The following is a 14409-nucleotide window of genomic DNA, read 5'->3' as shown; positions in this document are numbered from 1 at the left end:
CAATTAGCAATCCATTTCCATGTGCCCACAGCTTTGTGTAAATGTTGTACTTTTTCTTGAAACTTTTCATGGAGTTCAATCATCCAAATCTGCTTACTTCTGTCATATGGCAGAAACCCTTTGGGAAAGAGAGAGACATTTTTAACCTTATGTGCCCAGAACAATCTGTCTTTGATTCTTGATTTGTATTTTGAGGTGCTACAACAATTAAATACTAACCAAATGGAAAATTTGAGAAAGTTCTCTTTAGCTGTTTTGAGTTAGAAATGTCTGTGAGGCAGCCTCCCTGGATTTTTGTGTAGAAAAATGTTATTTTTCATGTTAATGACTCAAAAATAGCCAAACTGATTTATATTCTTAAATACATGTATTCCTGTATGTCATTAGAAAAGTAGCTCTGCCTCTGAGGTTGAGATCCTAGCTGCAGTGAAATCTATGCAAGTTTTGCACTGACTTTGTTGAAGTTAGAATTTCATCATTTTACTATTGTACACAGTCTGAGGAGTGCGGCAATACCAGTCACCCTGTACCTTTATAGACTTGGAAGTGGGATTCTTTTGAACCATTGTTAAATTTCAAATTTTGAACTTTTAGGTAACCTGACAATGTCTTATTACTGTAATAAGAAGGATTATTTTAACATATGTAACCTGGGTACACCCAAGGGTGTGCCCTATTCCCAATCGGATGGGATGGGTAGGCAGGAGGGGGTGCTGTGAGAAGGATGCCAGAATTTTGAGCGTATCCCTCTTTTCTCCATAGTTAGCCCAAGCCCAAAGTTCTTGACTATATACAATTTATTGAGTTATGAATATATATATAAAAAACTCTTTCAGATAGATATAATTACAGATACAAATTATATATAAAGATCTATTAACTAGAGGAAGTTGGCCCTAGGGAGGGCATTCGGGTAAGTAAGTACCCATGCCTCAGGCCTAGAAGAGTGGTGGATCCCAGGACAGTCAATCCAGCAAGTTTATACCACAAGTGGGTTAGCTAATAAAGACATCCTTATAGAGCCCATTATACAGAATTAATACACCCAACTATTTATAACACCAACAATAACAATAGATGCAAATAGGAAACATAACTATACTGGATATTAGATGCACCCTATCTGGGTTCCAACCACTTGGTCCCTCAAATGGGATAGGGTCTTGGCCCACTCCTCCCAGGGTCCCTTGCCTGGGGGTGCCTCCCCTGCAGGCCCCAGGTTCCTGGACCTTCCTCTGGGGGCTGTTGATTTGGGTTCTGGGTCCCTACACCCCCTCAGGCGTCTTGAAGTCATTGCCCTTGAGTTGAGGGTTCTTCCTTTTGGGCCATGTGCCCTGCATTGGACACATAGGGAGCTCCTATGGGACCTGAGCCCTCACTGGCTCCAGTTCCCCAGCCTCACACCAGGGTCTTCCTGCTTCCCGGGCCCTGCTTGGGGCACTGGGGCTCTTTTAGTTTAATGCTGAGCCACACTACGGGGCTCTGGTTATCCGGCCTAGAGCCAGGGCTGACTTGAGCAGCCTCGAGCTGCTCCCAGGGCCAGCTCTCCATGTGCCAATCCACGCACCGTCAAGGCTCAGGCAGGGTCCAGATGATGGTCTTCTCTGGAGCTGCTGTCTCTTTACCATCCCTCACTGCATCTGTCCAGTGCGCTGAGCGTGCTGGGGTTTTATTTACACCAGAGGCCTTGCCCCTGAAGTCTGCTGGACTTGCAAAGTGCAGTCTTCAATCAGGTCCAGGGGCTCCTCGCACCCCCCCACCTCCAAGCAGGGGTGGGGCAAGCCCCTCCCAGCTGTTACTTGATTGATGGAAATATTCCACCAATCCGAAGTGTCCTTCTCCAAGCCGGGCTTGCCAGGCAAAAGCAGTGAGCCTGCCATATGTACATGCAAAATACTAAAACTCTTGGTTCAGAGATAATACCTTTTATTAGACCAACTAAGAAACTGCAAAAACAGAATCTTTCTTTGCAAACTTTCAGGCTCACACACCCTTCCTTAGGCTTATGGAAAATTAAAGATGGTACAAGTTCCCACATGTAGAAAAAGAAATTTCATTTTGCACAGAGGAAGCTGAAGATGGATGTCTGCAAGGTTCCCTCTAAGGTGTGCATGTGCACAGCTGCACACAACTGAAAGTCCGGCCGCGCACAAACTTTTCAAGGCCGCACACCGGGAGAGGAGCTGAAGGTAAACTCCGAGATGAGGCAGGGATGGAGGCCTGGCGTGGCCTCCACCAGCTCCAGGGAACTGCTGCGCTCCCCTGCATCGCCTCGGGGAGTGAGGAGGCACGTGGTATCAGGGCCGGGGAGTGGAGCACTTTGCCGGAGCCGGCAGAGCCCACGGAGCAGTTTGCTGGAGCCAGTGGAGCCTCACTCGGGGCAGGCAGCGGCTGCTCCCCAAGGTGAGGCAAGGCAGGGATGGAGGCTGGGGCTGTGGGCTGGCATGGGCTCTGCTGGCTCCGCCGGCTCCTGGGAAGTGCTCCACTCTCTGGCTCTGATGCCATGTGCCTCCTTGGTCCCCAAGGCAATGTGGGGGAGTGGAGCAGTTCCCCGGAGCCAGTGGAGCCCGCGCCAGCTCCAGGCCCAGCCCCCAGGCTCCAGCCTCTGGATCCCAGCCTCCAGGCCTCTGACCCCTGTTCTCCCGGCCCCCAGTCCCCACTGCCTGCCCTGGGTGAGGAGTGAGGAGCTTACCTTTGGTAAGTGTGCCATGCTGCACCCAAAGGGGGAGGCGGGACTGAAGCGGCGCACTCATGGACCGAAGCCGCGCGCTGATGGACTGCTACTCCTTAAAGGGAACGTTGGATGTCTGTTTCCTATATAATAAAATAAATATGATTTATTTTAGTATATGTTTTAAAAAATGATTGTAACTAAAAGTTCTGGATAGTACCTCAGTGGCATTGCTTTTCAAAAGTGAAATAATTATTTAGGATGGGTCATATGATTTACATTTTTTCACTGTTAGGAAGACAGTCTGATCTTGTAGATAAGGGACTGGACTGGGACTCAGAAGAAATGAATTAACTTACTCTTCTATGTATTCCTAGGGAAAGTCACTTAATCTCTCACTGACTCATTTTCCCATCTGTAAAATGGGGCCAATAAGACTCCCTTCTGTCTCATCTTTCTAATTCTCTGCCAATGCAGGGGACTTAGGTGTAAATAGCACTTCAGTCTCCTGTTCTCTGCCTGTGATACCCAACACTCTGCCAAATAAATGTGGGGCACAGGGTGAGGGATGTGATTGCTCTTCTAATTGCCTCAGAGGGTCTAACAGGGGAGAGTGAGGAGCTAATTAAGTTAAAGGATAAAGGACAATGATGGCACAGTAACACATGCTTATATAAGCTCACTATGAATGTATTTAGGCTGGAAATGGGAAGAACCATCAAAGGAGGGAGGTTCTACCCAAATGGAAGTTGTGAGGTTAAAAAAATCCAAACTGTTTAGTTTTAAGATGGTGTTTGATAAATGTATGAGTTATTGAACTTAGTTGCCTGTAATTGCAGAGGACAGGACTTGATAACCCAGGTGGTCCCAGCTGATCCTTTAGACCATACCCCCTCAAGAGCATCTCTTACAACATAACTGTGAAGTGACTGGCAGTGATCTTGATGCCTTGAAGAGCTACTGTAATAACATAATTAGCATTTAATAGAATGAAATACTGTAGGTAATTCAGAAAATATTATGTTCACATACATTGAGCTTGATCCCCCAAATATTCAGCAATGATTGATTAACATGGTGGAAATACACAGACAAAGATGTGGGTGCATATATATATGCACCCACAGCTTGCATATATATGCACCTCCCTCAGCTTGTGGCCATTGTTCCTGGTGACTCCAAGGGGGGCCCTGGTGAACAGACTTTCCCCGGGTCCCTGCTACTGGTCCCTGATAAGGTTGTAGGAGCCAGCAGCAGGGACTTGGGGAAAGTCTGCTTACCAGGGCCCCCCTTGGAGTCACCAGGAACAATGGCCACAAGCTGAGGGAGGATCGGTTTAGGTTGGATATTAGGAAGAACTACTTCACGGTAAGGGTGGCCAGAGCCTGGAATAGGCTTCCCAGAGAGGTGGTGCTCTCACCTTCCCTGGAAATCTTCAAGAGGAGACTGGACAGGCACCTGGCTGGGGTCTTATGACCCCTGCCACCCCCAGTGCTCCTTCCTGCCCATGGCAGGGGGTCGGACTAGATGATCTGTCTAGGTCCCTTCCGACTCATTGATTCTGTGATTCTATGATATATCTTTTGCTTTGGGAATCAAGTGCATGAAGATAAGGCTAGTGAAATGCCAAGCGTGATTATTTATACAGCATTATAGTGAAAAAGGAAAGAGGAGCAGGGAGTAACAGTGGCTTCCCCCATGTTTGACTTTTCCCAGGAGATTCTCAAAGCAGTGGGTGATTTTCCATATGTGTTGGAGAGATTATAAGTCCTAGTCAGTTAAACTGCTGCTCCTGGATTCTTCACCCAAGTCAGCCCAGAGCAGATTATACGGGAAATGCCAAAAGATGCTTAACAATAGCGTTGTGAATGGCATCACTGTAATTAAATGTCTCAGCTTGTTGCTTTGAAGCAGGAACTTCCCTGAGTTCTCAGTAATGTGCAGAGGCATTTTTGGAAGGAGGTGGGGAGTGGCAGGGATTCTTCCTGGCTTTACTCATGGAAGGCTAACACTGATTCAGCATCCCCAAATGATCTTAGCAAGACTCACATCCTCTCTGTGGGATCTCCTGTACAGTCTCCCTTTCTTGCTTCACTGAAGTAGCATGGCATATGGCAAGTGGTACACAATCCTCCCAATACTTCATGTTGCATGGTAAGTATCATTATCACCATTTTACAGATGGAGAAACTGAGGCAAGAGGATTTAGAGGCTAAAGTCACAAAGATGATATAGGTGCCAACCCACTGTTGTGGTTCAGTGGTAGAATCCTTGTCTGCCATGAGTTTTGATTCCTGGACCACACACAAATACAGCTATCATGGCACCAAATGTACAGACCCAGTCTGGCCTTTGGATTCTGTCTTAATGGTCTAAAGCAGGGATCAAAGGTCTGGGTATCCTCTGCTCCTCCATGCTCCTGCCTAGACGTGCATGTTGAGGGTGTGGGTGACCTCTCACACATATGCCATGATCCAGAAGGATTGATGGTTGCCTTCTATTACTAAATAGGTGCGGCAACTCAGTGTTTGTAGAGTCTTATTGTGGCCAAATGGAGTTGATGCTACTGAGCAGGGCACCTAGGATCCTCTATATCCTGCCCACCTTCTAAACACCTGGAAGTCGCACATGCCTTGCAGGCTGCATTAGCAGGGTCTGCATGCCACACAGATGCCAGCAGTGTACCCCACAGCTGCACCGTGCATGCACCCAACCCCTGTGCTGCATTGCATGTGCATACATCCTGGCCTCGTCTTCAGTTCCTTGGTCACAGCTCCTGTGGCACTATGGGATGCACTATGCCATGCTGTGCTGTGCTGCACTGCATCAGTCTCTGCTGGAAGGAGGAAGTGGAAGCTGGAGGGAGGGGAGCTCAGAGACTCCAGCTGCTACAGCAGGGTAATGGGGGAGAGGTGGTTGAGTGGAAGCCTGAGGGCTGAAAACTAAGCCTGTGGGCTACCAGTTGGACACCCCTGCTCTATACAGTATGGGAGGGGTGAGGTTAGGTGTCTAAGCATGGGGTCTGCAGAAACCTCCATGCTGAACTGCCCTGTCTAACCAGGGCCCGCACTGTTCAACATCTTCATCAGTGATTTGGACGAGGGGGTAAAAAGCACCCTGTTCAAATTTGCTGATGACACTAAGATGTGGGGGGACATGGGCACACTGGAAGGATGCAACAGACTACAATCAGACCTAGACAGGTTACAAGGGTGGGTGGACGAGAATAGGATGGGTTTCAACACTGACAAGTGCAAGGTGATGCACCTCAGGAGGAACAACCGGCACCATACCTACAGGTTGGGGAACTCCCCTCTTGTCAGCACAGAGGCGGAAAAGGATCTGGGGGTCATCATTGACTCCAAGATGAACATGGGCCGGCAGTGTGGGGAGGCAGGCAGGAAGGCCAACCGCACCTTGTCATGCATCCACAGATGCATCTCGAGCAGGTCCAAAGAGGTGATCCTCCCCCTCTATGCGGCACTGGTCAGGCCGCAGCTGGAGTACTGCGTCCAGTTCTGGGCGCCACACTTCAAGAGGGATGTGGACAGCATGGAGAGGGTCCAGAGGAGGGCCACTTGTATGATCAGGGGCAGCAGGGCAGGCCCTATGAGGAGAGGCTACGGGACCTGAACCTGTTCAGCCTCCACAAGAGAAGGCTGAGGGGGGATCTAGTGGCCTGTTATAAACTAGTCAGGGGGGATCAGCAGGCATTGGGGGAGTCACTGTTCCCCCGAGCATGACCAGGAGTGACCAGGAATAACGGTCACCAGCTGGCAGAGGGTAGGTTTAAGTTAGATATCAGGAGGTGCTACTTCACGGTCAGGGCGGCTAGGGTCTGGAACCAGCTTCCAAGAGAAGTGGTGCAGGCTCCTACCCTGGGGGTCTTTAAGAGGAGGTTAGATGAACATCTTGCTGGGGTCGTTTAACCCCAGTACTCTTTCCTGCCATGGCATGGGGTCGGACTAGATGATCTGCTCAGGTCCCTTCCGACCCTAGAAACTATGAAACTATGAAAGGGGTGGAGTTCAGCCCAGTCCTGCCCAGGATTAGGATCTTTAGGGGCCTATTTCCCTTTGGCAGTACTGTAACTAGGGAGGGGTGAGTGGGGCACCATCCCCAGGTGCTGACTAGGAGGGGGCACCAAAATCACCCCCTGGAATCTTTGCTAGGGCAGGACATAGGAGCTGGTCAGGACCCAGCTATACCCAGCAGTATATCTGAGGTGATGTGGTCAAATGGAGCAAGCTCCTCCCTGCCTCCCCTGGGAGCCGTTGCTACAGCAAGTGTTGTCTTGCACCCCATATGTCTGCATTGAGGAAGGGGTGGGGAGAGCAAACTGGGCACCAGGGTTGGCTCCCAGAGAGCCCAGTGACAGGGCTGCTGCTGCCCGAGTGGCGCTGACACTACAGCTAGAGACAGACATACACATAAACTGGTTTAAGTGATCAGAAACTGGTTTAAACCTGTAACAGAACATTTAGTGCACATAAACAAGTTTGAAAATGGTTGAAACTGGTTTGACATAAACCTGGTTGAATGTAGTATCAGACTTAACTAATTTGGGTCAAACTTGTTTATGCAATGACTGTCCCAGCCCCCTTCCTGGTTTAAGTTAAATCACAGTCTCTCAGCATCCCAGCATAATCTCTGGGCTTGGTGGGGCTCTCTGCTCCAGAGAGATGGGCTGGCCCCTCCCCTCTGCTCTCTGGCTGGAGCTCTGGAAGAGACTTGCAGGCACAGCAGGGTCTGCCTGGTTTCCCCTTGCCCCATCCCCTCCCTCACCACTTGCTGCTCAAGCAGGAATCCCTTCCTCCTCTCTCCCACAGCACAGACTGTAGCCAGCATGTGGTATGCTAGCTAATGCTGACAGGTGTCTGTGTAAGGCAGACAGGACAAAGCAGATGGGACAGTGTCCACTTAGGGCTTTTAGAGCTAATCAACAGGTAGCTGGTTCCTCCATTCCTTCCTCCATTCCTTCCTTGGGAAAAGTTGTTTAAGAAGAGCTTGAACTAATGAGAGAAGCTATTGTTTTGCTGAAGGGCTGTGTAAATCCCTGCTGGCTCTGTAGGTGGTCAGAGGAGCAGCAATGGGGGGGAACCCCTCCCGAATCAGAGTTTCCTGCTGGGGCCTGGCCACACCCCCCTCAGCTCAGCATTATGGAAGGGAATGGAGGGCTGCACTAGTGCCCCCTGGGCTTTTAGCCTGAGCCACTGCAGGCATGTGCGTGCATTTCTTCAGTCCACAGGGGATTTCTGTGGTTACAAACTGGTTCAGCCTAGCCAGGTTAGATTAACCTGCAAAGATTGAATCAATTCAGGCTCAGACTTTTTGAATGTCTGTCCCTAGCCTACTAGAGCACTGGAAGAAGCAGCAATAGCCCAGGAAGGTAAGTCTTCCTTTCCCTTCCCTTCCTCCCCCATCCTGTCTATAGTGATCCACATATTCCCCTCCATGAGGATCTCAATGCGCTCACTGCACATTGACCCCTGGGGGGTTCACAATGCTGAACCCTGTCTTAGAATCAGGTGTCTAAGCACTTTCGTTGAAAGTTCATGTCAAACATTTCTTTCCAAATGCAGGGGGATGTAATGAGCCTGGCCCCGGCTGAGGAAGTTTCACCACCAGGCTCCAGCTGGAAGTAGTCAGGGATTAGGTTAAGTCTCCCCCCAAGGCTGCAGAAAGAAGGTCCCACCCACAGGTCTTTATAAGCTGAAAGCAGACAGCAGCAAGTAAGGTAGGGCACTTACCTAGGCTCTGGGATACCCAGGTGAAAAGCCTTTCCTTGACTGAGGGGTGCTAGAGAATGAGAATGAGTGTATTGCTCAGGGTTTCAGAAACTTGCACAGCATAGGGGAGACCTGGGTTTCAGTCCAGTTAATGGTTTAAGAAGTGGACAAGCTTCAGCAAGAGAAATTAAGCAGGCCCAATAGCAGTGAGAGCAATCACATGGGAGAATTGGGTTCCACCCCTCTTTGACAGAGTAGGAGTTTGAATCTGAATCTCCTGCATCATGGGTGAATGTCCTAGTAATGGTACTGGTGTTGGCAAGGGGCTTCTCTTCTTCTGGCCTTGCTTTGTATGGGGTTAGAGTCCAAGCACACTTAATAAGTCACACACCACAAATAAGAGGAGAGGGGACACTTCTTTGTGAATCTTGGTGGGCCTCAGAGTTGAGAGTGGCACTGAGCAGCTTGGCGTTCTCAGGTATGCTAGCAACACAGCAGCAGAAACTTAGGTTTAAAGAGGACTTTACTAGTGGAGATTTAGGTGTTGAAAGACTTTTTGGTGCCTACAGGGTGGGGCAAGTGTTTTGTGAATGTCAGTCAAATGTTGGAGCCTTCCTATCAGGTTTTATTTGTTCCTCTCATCACCGCTGAATGTCTATGCCATCTTGGGCAAGTCACTTGGGGCTAGATGCACAAGAGGACAGAGGTAAGAAAAAGAGACATATACATACTTAAGTTCCCCTAGTGAATCTACCTCTAAGTAACTCACTCTAAGTGAGGCAGTGGTGGTGGGAGGAATGGGTACAACCCAGGCTACTGACTGGAAGGCTAAAAAAGGGCATAACTCAAATGGCAATGCTAATGCCTGGTGCCAGTATTGGGAGAAGGGCAGAGGTTGTCCCTATATTAGCAGACAGCCCCACAAGCCTACTAGGGATTCCTTACCTTTCTCCTTCCTGTTTTTAATGAGGGCTTAATCCTGCAAATGAGCTCCATATACAACTCCCACTGATTTTTAGTAGAAGTCAATGGAAATCCCAAGGCCTGAATTGGGCTATAACCAGGTACAGACATTACACTTTTACTGGTATAAGTGGTCATAAGCCAGTCTATACTCATAACAGAACAGAAGTCCAGCTCGCAGACTGGTTTAAAAATGGTTAGCTGCATCCCCCAACGTGTAGCAGAGCTGAGCTGTAGTAGGAGCAGGAGGGTTTGGAGCACTTGAGAATGGGAAGTGTAATTTCCACTTTGGGAAACTCATTATTTTTGGGGGGATCTTGGTGTGTTTAAAGCACAGATTTCAAACGTATGGCTCATGGCCAGATCTGGCCTGTGGAGCCCTGCTACCTGGCCCCCAGTGCTACCCCTGGGTCAGAGCAGAGCCAGAAGGCATGGCACCCAGTGGACCAGCCCTGTGGGCAGGGACGTGTGCTGTGAGTTACACCTGCCCCAGCCACTCTAGGACTGCACAGGTGGGTGCTTGTGGTATGGATCCCACAGGAGCCAGAGTGGGTATCACACTACATGCCATGGTGCCTACCTCAGCCAGACTACGCCACATGCAGTGCCTGCTCCAGAACTCATGTTGCGTATGGCACCTGCCCTAACAGCGATGCCTGCGAGCACCACCTGTAGCATTGGTCCCAGATGGTTGGAGCAAGAACCAGCAGTGCAGTGCCCAGAGCTGGTGCCATATGTGGTCCAACTGTGTGGGAATGGCATGTGGTGTGGCACCTACTCTGGCTGGTCTGGAACCTGTACTACATAGCCCTGGCCAGACTGCACCATGCACCGCGCCTGTTCTGGCCATTTCAGGATCTGTGCTGCACGCAGCATGGGTCCCTGACTGGCTGGAGCAGGTGCTGGATCCAGTATGGTGGGGGAAGGGAGAGAGGAGGGGGTTTGTAGACCCTCTCTGGCCTGTAGACTGGCCCCATACCACTCATCTGGCTCATGGGTCTGGATGCCTTTGACATTCCTGGTTTAAAGGGATTGTTGCTTTTTCTTGTTTTAGTGACAGACTTTAGCATTTTCTTTATTCTGAAACCAGACAGTAGAAATTACAAGTATGACATTTTCTAATGAATCTAGGGCCAAAATCATTTAGGTTATTTAAGTACCTGAGTCATAAGACTAAGGTTATGTCCACACAGCACAGGTGAGTGTAGATGCAAGGTAGGTTTAAATGGGTTTAAGTGCTGTGAAAAGCATCCTACAACATCAGTTGAACTTAGCTGACAGCAAATGAGGCCGTAAGCAAACATGTGGCCTAACTGGAAGTCAATGAATGTTTTAAAAATGACTTCAGACAACCAGGATCTGTGCCCGCATTCTCAGACATTAAAATAGTTTGTTCTCTGTAATGTTCGACAGTACAGTAACAACCTTTGAAAATATTACCTCCATTGCCTCCAAGAAGTGCCTGTGACTATTCAAAGAATAAGACTGTTAGTAAAACCACACAGTGTGCTGTCCTCACAAGTACAGTGTGCTGTGGTTGTAAAACAGACTAAGTAAGAGAAAGCACAGTCTGTCAGTGGGCCGCCTTTTGCTCAAGGGCAACAATACGAATACGGCAGTCGACGGGAAAGGGAAATTGTGTTTGTGGTTGCTGACTAGGAGAGTTGTGGGCCTTTCTTTTTGAGTGTCCAGATTAAGGCTACTTACAAAAAACCGTTGATAGATAGATGGATGGGTTGATTGTTTAATTACTGTAAAAAGTTGATCTCTGCCTATGGGTGGACCTAGGATTTTGAAAAGGGGGTTGCAGATTTTGTGGTACATTATCACATGTAACACTATACATATTTTCTCCAGGTAAAAAGAAACTAGAAGCTACTAATATGCTAGGTGCCTCAGGCTACATTATTCAGTTTAGGACTGAAGCAAAAATAAATATAGCTTTATTAGAATGTGCATTAATTTGCCGTGTCATATATTATGTATTAAAAAACCCAACAAGCTAGGCAAAATAATCAAAAGATGTAGTTTCTTCAGTCTTATAGTCAGTAGAATTAAATGCACATCTCTTTTAGATTCATAAAACAAAATCAAGCCTTCCTGAGCATCTTAACTGTGCATCCAATGCTTTACTGAAAGTTATTTCCACCTGAGTTTCTAGCTAGAGTTAAAAACAGTTGGCAGGGCTGTGAAATAAAAGCTACATGACCAGAAGCATTGAACAGACAGCAGAAATGCAGAAGAAAGAAGAGTTTGCTTAGTGTTACAATAAGAGCCTTGAAAAAGGAGAGAGTGTTGTAAAGATGTATGGAATGAAGATTTTAGAAAGTATCAGGTAGATTATAATGAGTCGTATTGCCTCTCCTGAAGGCTTTTCCAGATGGGCTTTGCTAGGGTTACCATATTTCCAGCTTTAAAAAAGATGATATCTGTTGGGGGTGGGTGTAATATGATTGTGGGGAGGGGGCAGTGCCCATGCCCCTACCCCTTACTCCCAAGCTACTGCCCCCCCAGTCCTCTTGCTGTCCCTCAATCCTGACCCACAGTGCCGTATCCCCCAGACCATGCTGGTGCCCCTCTCTCACAACCCGCTCCCCCCCATCCCTGCTGATACCACCTGTAGCATTGGTGGTACAGGTGGTACAGGTGGGCTGGTGCCCCTCACTCCTGACCCACAGCCCCTGGCACTGCCTGTGCCCTGCACTCCCAACCCACAGTCCTCCGGTGCCCCTCACTCCCAAGCCACAGCTCCCCTAGCCCTGCCAGTGCCCCTCACTTCCAACCTGCAGCCCACTGCTGCCCCTGGCCCTGCAGCATCTGGCTGCCCTGCACAGGCACTGGCCACAGTACCACCAGCCCAGCCCTGGTGCCACTGGCCTGGCCATGCAGCTCTCTGCTGCCCCAAAAGGATCCCCTTACCCCATTCCCCCACTTGAAGAGCAGATGTTTTCCCCCCCTCCCATTCCCTTCTGGAACCCCAGCATGTGGACAGCTTTCCCCAGCACTAGTAGGCACCTGCCTCCCCTCACACACCCATCCCCTCCACACACACTGCCACATGCACACAGCCCTGGCCCTCCAACCCCTGCCCCCATAGACTTACCTGCATCCAGCTGCCGGGGCTGCTCCCACACCCCTGCCTGGCTGCATGTCAGCCATGTGCATGTGCATGCGGAGATGTACGTGATGCCCCCTGCCTCCAATTGCCCTCCCCCACATCCTGAAGCAGCTCCTTGCTAGGGCAAGCTGGGAAAAACTTCAGTGGTGAGCATGGCAAAATCCCCAACATTTGCTGATACTTTAAAAGACTGCCTGGATGAAGATGGGAGGACCTAAAAGGGGACATGTCTGGGAAAATGCAGACATATGCTTTGCTCCCTGAGGGGGCCCTCAGCCGGGCCACACCAATCAGAGTCTTTAAACAAACAAAACAAGCAAAGAGACTCCTGCTGTCCTGGAAGGAGACCTCTGTGGCTCTTGCCCTAGCACTGCTGTCTGCCCCCTCCATGTAGCATTTGCTTCTGGCTTGCAACTGTTCCCTCCTAGGTTACTACCTTGCTGCTCTTCTCTTAAGGTTTTAAGGTCTCAGTAAGTCACTTTCTTATCAGCAGTCTCCTCACAGCAGTAGCTATTCAGTAGGGCTACCTGCCCCCTCTCAAGGAGACAGGTCATCTTGTTACAGGAATCCAAAATGCACACAATAGTAGCACCTACCTTTTACAACAGGAAGCTGTCACATCTGCTTCCCTTTATTCCTGGCTCCTGAGGCTGTTGCCCTACCTTTGCTCTGCTGGTACAAGGCTCCCAGTCCTTGCAAACTAGAATTGGAGACATAGGAAATTAGTTTCTGCACAGATGACCAGCACAAGTGCAATGCTTTACACACTGGACCTCTGCACAGGAGGGAATTTCAGCATGTGATCAGAAAGCCCAAACTGGGTTTTGCTTCTGGGTTGGGTGCGAGTGAAGGACACTCGACCTACTCATCCTCCTGCACTCTCTTCATCACCTATGCATAGCCCTGCACAATCAAACACCAAATGTTCCCTTTAATTATCATCTCAAATTTCTTGCATTCTGAAGGGAAAGCATAAATTATGGTACCTGAACTGGAATAATTATGTGATTAAGTCTTGTAATATTTATGTTAAAATTTATGTATCCAGGAGTTCAAACATTATCAAGGCACCTGAAGTAAACATTGTATAGTATTGGCATGTCAGTTTTATACTCTCAGAATGATCACTCATTTTTATATGCCAAATTATACAGTTTTTTATTGCCAATGTCTTTCTCATTAATAGCCCACTTGAGTTTTATTGTATATCTTTTTGGCATGAAATCAATTGAGAGTTTGCTATTATGTTTCTGGGTATATGATATTCTTTATATCGTTTAGATCTTTAAATCTTGGACCTGGAAATCTATGTGGGACCTGGCAATCTATGTAGTTTACAAAGCAGAGCAGAAGATAATGTAGGGCATTTATAAACCATTTATAGCCAGCAGGACAAAACTGGTGGCAGCTAAAATCATGGAAGGAGATGTTGAGGGAGATCTTTTTCACTTCTGTTCAAAGCTGGGGTGGGAGGTATGCAGCAACATTGTGGGACTTCAGGCTAGGGACAGACATTCAAAAAGCCTGAGCCTGAATTGATTCAATTTTTGCAGGCTAGTCTAACCTGCAACACTTGGACCGATTTAGAGGTGGATAGACATTTCCTTTTCATTCTAGAAATGGAGGCACACCTACAGTGGTTCAGACTAAAAGCTGAGGGGTGCTACAGCAGCCCTCCCTTCGCTTTCAACGTGCTGAGCTGAGGGGGGCATGGCCAGGCCCTGCAGGACACTCTGATTATTCCTGCCTCCTGAGCTGCCTAGCAGGGAATGTTTATCACCCCTAACTCAGTGTTTGTCAACCCATTAAGAAAACAAAGCCTTTTTCCATTAACTTATGGAACTCTTAAACAGCTCTTCCAAGGAAGGAGATTAAGTTACCTGTTGATTAGCTCCAAAAAGCCTGTCTGCCTGTCATCTCCCACAGCA

The sequence above is a fragment of the Crocodylus siamensis genome, chromosome 3, assembly GCF_052110815.1.
Source record: "Crocodylus siamensis isolate JL-2025a chromosome 3, ASM5211081v1, whole genome shotgun sequence".
Taxonomy (NCBI): Eukaryota; Metazoa; Chordata; order Crocodylia; family Crocodylidae; genus Crocodylus; species Crocodylus siamensis.
The sequence above is the reverse complement of the archived record's forward strand: the minus strand, read 5'-3'. Positions refer to the sequence as shown.